The following is a 9,561-nucleotide window of genomic DNA, read 5'->3' on the forward strand; positions in this document are numbered from 1 at the left end:
GAAAGTTGGACACCGTCATAGGGGCTGATAAGCTGATATTTATGTTTTGAGTCCAATTTCCGTCATAGATTCGTTGGACGAACGTAGTATTAATTTGCAGCCACTTTATCGTAATAGAGTGGAGTTGAAGCAAAATAATGCTGAATTTTGCATCTACGGCAGAACGTGTACATTACACGCCGAAATACATGACATATCCCTACATGTGATGCGAATGCTATCCGATAACACTTTAATTTTATAGAATAACAAGTCCCATATTGTCTAGTGGTTAGGATATCCGGCTCTCACCCGGAAGGCCCGGGTTCGATTCCCGGTATGGGAAACTTTTTTGTTGCTTGTCAAGGACAATCACCTTAAAAGAGTGACTGTGGGGATGTTTAAAAAAAAAAATAACTTTAGGTACGGAAATTTGTTTATTATATAATGTTTTCTGTTTATTTCAATATATAATTTTTGCCGACCGATATTATGCTCGGTGCATTAGGAACCAGCCACGGGCTGAAAAACTCGAAAATAAGGACAAACTAAGAATAATAATAATAATGCTAGGTAGGCGCCTTCGGATGGTGTGTTGTTAAGTTAGATTTGCTATCGTATTCGGAGCTGTCAGCATCCACTCAGATTTCAATAAAACTTTCTGGACATAGACTTTGCATTGCGTTGCGTTGAACGGAGTATTTCGTAGATTGCATACTGAAAGCTGTCATGCATATTTTTTTAACTTTCCTACTCAAATCGCTTATGGGTTTACATATTTACAAGGTGGCCGAAAAATGTATTGCAGACGTGCGTATGGAAGACCAACGGAAAATGGATTACGGTCTAGAAAATCTCAAAGTATTGCGAGCATTGCTTTTGGTTGAAACAAATTTAGATTTCATGTAGCCACTTGGTGGACTTAGTGTACACACAGAAAAAAATAATGAAAAGTAAACAGCGCGTAAAACTTGACATGTGAAAATTTACGCTATTCTACGCTGAAATGGTCCTCTTGCCAACAAGATTGCTTACAACTTGTATGCAATATTGACGATTCACGTCGAATATTGTATACATTCAGGCTATATCCCGTATGTAATTACGCTAATAATGGCGTTCCATTTATGTGCATGATTTTTATCGTAAATTTCAGTGGATTTTTCTATCTGTGCATGAGACTACGAGTTAAGCTATGATATAACGAAATCTGAGAGAAATTGAGAAATATTCTTTGCTGCACTGGTCAAAACTGTTCGGAAAGCCGAATATATTATCTGGAAATTTATCTTGGCTATTCGGAAGTTCGTATTTATTATGCGTAAGATTCGTTTGGAGTTATTGGCTAGCAGTAATAGTTTATTAGTCTCTCATGTGGGTATAATATCTGAGATTTACTAGAATTTAGGATAAATGTCATTTGCTGCATGTACTGCACGCGAAACTACATGTTGGAATGAATAAACGGATTTGGATTGGATTAAGATTGGATTTGGATTGGTTTGGATTTGTATTGGATTTGTATTGGATTTGGATTGGATTTGGATTGGATTTGGATTGGATTTTGTTTGGATTTGGATTGGATTTGGATTGGATTTGGATTGGATTTGGATTGGATTTTTATTGGATTTGGATTGGATTTGGATTGGATTTGGATTGGATTTGGATTGGATTTGGATTGGTTTGGATTGGTTTGGTTGGTTTGGATTGGTTTGGATTGGATTTGGATTGGTTTGGATTGGTTTGGATTGGTTGGATTGGTTGGTTTGGATTGGTTTGGATTGGTTTGGATTGGTTTGGATTGGTTGGATTGGTTTGGATTGGTTTGGATTGGTTTGGATTGGTTTGGATTGGTTTGGATTGGTTTGGATTGGTTTGGATTGGTTTGATTGGTTTGGATTGGTTTGGATTGATTTGGTTGGTTTGGATTGATTTGGATTGATTTGGATTGGTTGGATTGGTTTGGATTGGTTTGGATTGGTTGGATTGGTTTGGATTGGTTTGGATTGGTTTGGATTGGTTTGGATTGGTTTGGATTGGTTGGATTGGTTTGGATTGGTTTGGATTGGTTTGGATTGGTTTGGATTGGATTTGGATTGGTTTGATTGGTTTGGATTGGTTTGGATTGGTTTGGATTGGTTTGGATTGGTTTGGATTGGTTTGGATTGATTTGGATTGGTTTGGATTGATTTGGATTGGTTTGGATTGATTTGGATTGGTTTGGATTGGCTTTGGATTGGATTTGGATTGGATTTGGATTGGATTTGGATTGGATTTGGATTGGTGGTGGATTGGACTTTGATTGGATTTGGATTGGATTTGGATTGGATTTGGATTGGATTTGGATTGGATTTGGATTGGATTTGGATTGGATTTGGATTGGATTTGGATTGGATTTGGATTGGATGTTCGTGGCCTTCCACGAAGTAGCCGGCATACATCATGTTCTCTGTTGAATATTGTGGGACTAAGGGACCTAAGGGACCCGCCCACTGAGATCTGCCATATTTTATACGATTCACAATATTTTCTTCTTTGTATGCTCAGCTCATGATTCATGCGTCTGCGCCACACACCATTTTCTAGTTTTCCTCCGAGTATTGTACGCAGCACTTTTCGTTCGAAAACCCCGAAAGATCTCTGGTCCGCCTCTTTTAACGTCCATGCTTCATGTCCTTCAAGGGCCACTGGTAGAGTCTGAGTTTTGTATAGAGCAAATTTCGTTTCCGTCTGCATGTTGCGGGACCTAAGCTGGTTATGTAATCCGTGAAAGGTCCTTTTCCAAGGTAAACAACTTCTTCAACTAAACAACAACATGTATTTTCAGGTTTGTTGATTTTTATCGGTACATTCAAAGTTAATTGCCTATATGCCGGGTATTAAGCCACCCGGAGTGGAAATTAATTACTATGTCTGAAACTTGATTATGCATATGTACAACATGTGATAGATTTAGTTCGGAAAAGGTATTGGAGGGTAACCGCCCCTTCGGTGGGGTTTGATCCACGATCCCAGTTCGCATGACAGGTGCCCCTACTAAGCTACGAAGGACCTCCGTCGTCCACCGCAGCTTAGCGGGTACTGATGAAACCAAATTCCCACCACCAGATACCAGCCGATCTCTCGCAATACATTTTCAGAACTAACTCTTTCAAATGTATTTTTGTACACATCATGTCAACCAAGTAGGATGAGTATTTAGTATTGTCCGGCTCCTATACACTTGCTTCATCAGCAACGGCGCTCAATGAAGTAGGGTTGTGTGAGGTTGTGCCAGTTTGGTCGTCAGATCCCAACACGACCACACAAGCGAAGAGAGATCGCCACTCGAGATCAGTACATTCAAAGTTAATTGCCTATATGCCGGGTATTAAGCCACCCGGAGTGGAAATTAATTACTATGTCTGAAACTTGATTATGCATATGTACAACATGTGATAGATTTAGTTCGGAAAAGGTATTGGAGGTAACCGCCCCTTCGGTGGGGTTTGATCCCACGACCCCAGTTCGCATGACAGGTGCTTTCCCTACTAAGCTACGAAGGACCTCCGTCGTCCACCGCAGCTTAGCGGGTACTGATGGAACCAAATTCCAGCACCAGGTACCAGCCGATCTCTCGCAATACATTTTCAGAACTAACTCTTTCAAATGTATTTTGTACACATCATGTCAACCAAGTAGGATGAGTATTTAGTATTGTCCGGCTCCTACACACACTTGCTTCATCAGCAACGGCGCTCAATGAAGTAGGGTTGTGTGAGGTTGTGCCAGTTTGGTCGTCAGATCCCAACACGACCACACAAGCGAAGAGAGATCGCCACTCGAGTTCAGTACATTCAAAGTTAATTGCCTTAGCGGGTATTAAGCCACCCGGAGTGGAAATTAATTACTATGTCTGAAACTTGATTATGCATATGTACAACATGTGATAGATTTAGTTCGGAAAAGGTATTGGAGGGTAACCGCCCCTTCGGTGAGGTTTGATCCCACGACCCCAGTTCGCATGACAGGTGCTTTCCCTACTAAGCTACGAAGGACCTCCGTCGTCCACCGCAGCTTAGCGGGTACTGATGAAACCAAATTCCCAGCACCAGGTACCAGCCGATCTCTCGCAATACATTTTCAGAACTAACTCTTTCAAATGTATTTTTGTACACATCATGTCAACCAAGTAGGATGAGTATTTAGTATTGTCCGGCTCCTACACACTTGCTTCATCAGCAACGGCGCTCAATGAAGTAGGGTTGTGTGAGGTTGTGCCAGTTTGGTCGTCAGATCCCAACTCCGGGTGGCTTAATACCCGGCATATAGGCAATTAACTTTGAATGTACTGATCTCGAGTGGCGATCTCTCTTCGCTTGTGTGGTCGTGTTGGGATCTGACGACCAAACTGGCACAACCTCACACAACCCTACTTCATTGAGCGCCGTTGCTGATGAAGCAAGTGTGTAGGAGCCGGACAATACTAAATACTCATCCTACTTGGTTGACATGATGTGTACAAAAATACATTTGAAAGAGTTAGTTCTGAAAATGTATTGCGAGAGATCGGCTGGTACCTGGTGCTGGGAATTTGGTTTCATCAGTACCCGCTAAGCTGCGGTGGACGACGGAGGTCCTTCGTAGCTTAGTAGGGAAAGCACCTGTCATGCGAACTGGGGTCGTGGGATCAAACCCCACCGAAGGGGCGGTTACCCTCCAATACCTTTTCCGAACTAAATCTATCACATGTTGTACATATGCATAATCAAGTTTCAGACATAGTGATTTTTATCGGTTTTGACGTAGGACTACGTCTGTGTTTTCTATATTGGGGTACACTTTACGATTGCGAAAATCGGGGACCGTCACGAAAATATGATAGACTTTAAACTTTAATATCTCAGCCGTTTCTCGATGGATTTTCAATTTTTTAGGACCATTCGATCAAGGATGAGTCAACGCTTCTTTGTATTTATATGAAAATACTATATTTTAACTATTTAGTATCGATAATTGGTAAGAGGTTTAGAAATAGGTAAACTAACCAATCACATACATGCATCACTAGCACAGACATCAAAAATCAATCACTTGCGGGATTGGATCTAATCCTCACTTTGAACAAGATTTTACGCAGAGCGCACGCATCAAAGCGATCGCAGCGGAGCGGACACAGCATCACGGAGGCGCTAATAACATTTTTAAAGAAAATCAATCGCATTGGTGGTGGTGCTCGATGTGTTGCTGCAGATCATTCAACCTCAACGAACCAGCATTTTATATGAAGAAAGGGTTGACCATAAAAATAGCACTGTGGGGTTCCCACACCGACAGTGCCGATGCTGAAAATTTATTACAAATTGTGGTGTCAGTTGGAAAGGAGCATTGGGAAAATAAAATTGGTTCTTCTCAGGACCAACATTTAACGGAAAGAAAGAGCTAATTGCGAAAATGGACTGTTTCGGTGGCATCGGGTTTGGCGTGGTACCTTGGTTGCTGTTAGTGATTCCATCCATTCAAATTTATTGCATCATTTCCATCCGACGCGCTATCAAATTCGCTATTTACGATTGAGTTTTGCACTTTGAAGAAAGTTTATTTCGGATAGTCGGATCAACCTTCTTTTGTATAAAATGGTGGCTTTTGAATAAAATCAATGAAGACGCCACCTCAGTGGAAACTATCTATAGCAACCACCCATCGGTGAACGTCGCTCGGACAGACAGATGCCGAAAGCTAATGTTTTGCAATATGAAGAAACTTCGTCTTAAGTTAAATTTCTGTTGTTGTTCTTCGCAACAATACGCATCTAAGATAAACTACATCTCATACTGTACAATCCCATTGAATTCCACCACTTAATTGTATCTTGACAGATACGTATTTCGACTTCAACAGTAAGGCCGTCTTCAGTGTCTCGACTAAGTCGAGTCAAGTACGAGACACTGAAGACGGCCTTACTGTTGAGGTCGAAATACCTATCTGTCAAGATACAATTAAGTGGTGGAATCCAATGGGATTGTACAAACTCGTCTTATGACAAGTGAAGACATTCTACTAAAAAGCTCAAAATAATTTTCTTAACAAAATTACATCATCATAACCAAATTAGGAATCGAGAAAATTTCATAAGATTCTTAGAATTTGTCATTCTCCGAAAGGTCCGTTGTCTGCTGCGGAATCCCGATCAAAATGGCTCACGCGCGTCGAAAAGCAGCTTTCTTATATCTAATGAAGTAATTCCATTGGCCCCACCCCTTCATTAAACGTTATGAGTGCACATTTTATTTACACCCAAATCCGATCACAAAGGGGGGTTAACGGGCTTAATTTATTAAATACAAGAAAGCTGCTATTCGGCGCGCGCGAGCCATTTTGATCGGGATTCCACAAAGAGCGGTTCGACATTCGATGCAGCGGAGCGGACACAGCACGGCCGCGGCGGTCGGACAATTTCAACGCAAGGTGCCGTCAAGCGTTTGGATGCAGTTAGTTATTGGACAGAAGGCGCATTTGGAAAAGAAAATTGGTTCTTCTCGGGACCAACATTTTATGGAAAGAAAGAGTTAATTGCGAAAATGGACTCGGTGGCATCGGGTTTGGTGTGGTACCTTGGTTGCTGTTAGTGATTCCATCCGTTCAAATAAATTGCATCATTTCCCTACGCCGCGCTATCAAATTTGCTAGTTACGATTGAGTTTTGCACTTTAAGGAAAGTTCATATCAGATTGTCGGATCAAACTTCTTTTGTATGCATAAAGATCTTTTTGGAGGACACCATCCTCAAAAACTCAAAGGTGCAGCCCAATCAGGTTGTACGCAAAAGTGACGTAGGACTACGTAGCTATTCGAAATTGATAGTATTTGCCATAATAATTTGTGTCATTTTATTAACATTGAGCAAACTGCTCGGAGGCCAACTGAATCATGAAGTCGAATAGTTGTTCCCAGATGGATGGACTTTGAGTCTCTAACCGTGGAATTAACATGACTCATTGGCCGCTGAAGCCACTCGACTGGATTTCAGTCGGGGACATCACAATCCTTATTTTGCCACGAACGCTTACATCGCGGGGGAAAACCAAACGTTGCAAATAAATATATTTGCGTCTGGTTTCACGCCACTTCTGATTCTGCTTATTTCTTCATTATTTCGGCCATTTTTGAGGATGGTGTCCTCCAAAAAGATCTTTATGCATACAAAAGAAGTTTGATCCGACAATCTGATATGAACTTTCCTTAAAGTGCAAAACTCAATCGTAACTAGCAAATTTGATAGCGCGGCGTAGGGAAATGATGCAATTTATTTGAACGGATGGAATCACTAACAGCAACCAAGGTACCACACCAAACCCGATGCCACCGAGTCCATTTTCGCAATTAACTCTTTCTTTCCATAAAATGTTGGTCCCGAGAAGAACCAATTTTCTTTTCCAAATGCGCCTTCTGTCCAATAACTAACTGCATCCAAACGCTTGACGGCACCTTGCGTTGAAATTGTCCGACCGCCGCGGCCGTGCTGTGTCCGCTCCGCTGCATCGAATGTCGAACCGCTCTTTGTGGAATCCCGATCAAAATGGCTCGCGCGCGCCGAATAGCAGCTTTCTTGTATTTAATAAATTAAGCCCGTTAACCCCCCTTTGTGATCGGATTTGGGTGTAAATAAAATGTGCACTCATAACGTTTAATGAAGGGGTGGGGCCAATGGAATTACTTCATTAGATATAAGAAAGCTGCTTTTCGACGCGCGTGAGCCATTTTGATCGGGATTCCGCAGCAGACAACGGACCTTTCGGAGAATGACAAATTCTAAGAATCTTATGAAATTTTCTCGATTCCTAATTTGGTTATGATGATGTAATTTTGTTAAGAAAATTATTTTGAGCTTTTTAGTAGAATGTCTTCACTTGTCATAAGACGAGTTTGTACAATCCCATTGGATTCCACCACTTAATTGTATCTTGACAGATAGGTATTTCGACCTCAACAGTAAGGCCGTCTTCAGTGTCTCGTACTTGACTCGACTTAGTCGAGACACTGAAGACGGCCTTACTGTTGAAGTCGAAATACGTATCTGTCAAGATACAATTAAGTGGTGGAATTCAATGGGATTGTACAGTATGAGATGTAGTTTATCTTAGATGCGTATTGTTGCGAAGAACAACAACAGAAATTTAACTTAAGACGAAGTTTCTTCATATTGCAAAACATTAGCTTTCGGCATCTGTCTGTCCGAGCGACGTTCACCGATGGGTGGTTGCTATACATAGTTTCCACTGAGGTGGCGTCTTCATTGATTTTATTCAAAAGCCACCATTTTATACAAAAGAAGGTTGATCCGACTATCCGAAATAAACTTTCTTCAAAGTGCAAAACTCAATCGTAAATAGCGAATTTGATAGCGCGTCGGATGGAAATGATGCAATAAATTTGAATGGATGGAATCACTAACAGCAACCAAGGTACCACGCCAAACCCGATGCCACCGAAACAGTCCATTTTCGCAATTAGCTCTTTCTTTCCGTTAAATGTTGGTCCTGAGAAGAACCAATTTTATTTTCCCAATGCTCCTTTCCAACTGACACCACAATTTGTAATAAATTTTCAGCATCGGCACTGTCGGTGTGGGAACCCCACAGTGCTATTTTTATGGTCAACCCTTTCTTCATATAAAATGCTGGTTCGTTGAGGTTGAATGATCTGCAGCAACACATCGAGCACCACCACCAATGCGATTGATTTTCTTTAAAAATGTTATTAGCGCCTCCGTGATGCTGTGTCCGCTCCGCTGCGATCGCTTTGATGCGTGCGCTCTGCGTAAAATCTTGTTCAAAGTGAGGATTAGATCCAATCCCGCAAGTGATTGATTTTTGATGTCTGTGCTAGTGATGCATGTATGTGATTGGTTAGTTTACCTATTTCTAAACTTTTTATCAATTATCGATACTAAATAGTTAAAATATAGCATTTTCATATAAATACAAAGAAGCGTTGACTCATCCTTGATCGAATGGTCCTAAAAAATTGAAAATCCATCGAGAAACGGCTGAGATATTAAAGTTTAAAGTCTATCATATTTTCGTGACGGTCCCCGATTTTCGCAATCGTAAAGTGTACCCCAATATAGAAAACACAGACGTAGTCCTACGTCAAAATGGCCGAAATAATGAAGAAATAAGCAGAATCAGAAGTGGCGTGAAACCAGACGCAAATATATTTATTTGCAACGTTTGGTTTTCCCCCGCGATGTAAGCGTTCGTGGCAAAATAAGGATTGTGATGTCCCCGACTGAAATCCAGTCGAGTGGCTTCAGCGGCCAATGAGTCATGTTAATTCCACGGTTAGAGACTCAAAGTCCATCCATCTGGGAACAACTATTCGACTTCATGATTCAGTTGGCCTCCGAGCAGTTTGCTCAATGTTAATAAAATGACACAAATTATTATGGCAAATACTATCAATTTCGAATAGCTACGTAGTCCTACGTCACTTTTGCGTACAACCCGATTGGGCTGCACCTTTGAGTTTTTATTTTTATTCACCGATAAAAATCAACAAACCAGAAAATATAAAGTTTTACGGAGACCGAAACCCCACCAA

General features: G+C 41.1%; 1 non-coding gene across 1 annotated transcript; it reads left to right on the forward strand.

The window, feature by feature from the left end:
• The first annotated feature begins 253 nt into the window (after positions 1 to 253).
• Trnae-cuc (transfer RNA glutamic acid (anticodon CUC)) lies at positions 254 to 325 on the forward strand. Its single transcript has one exon. It is a non-coding gene; the product is annotated as a tRNA-Glu (tRNA).
• Positions 326 to 9,561: the final 9,236 nt, after the last annotated feature.

This window comes from Armigeres subalbatus, chromosome 3 (assembly GCF_024139115.2).
Source record: "Armigeres subalbatus isolate Guangzhou_Male chromosome 3, GZ_Asu_2, whole genome shotgun sequence".
NCBI classification, from domain to species: Eukaryota; Metazoa; Arthropoda; class Insecta; order Diptera; family Culicidae; genus Armigeres; species Armigeres subalbatus.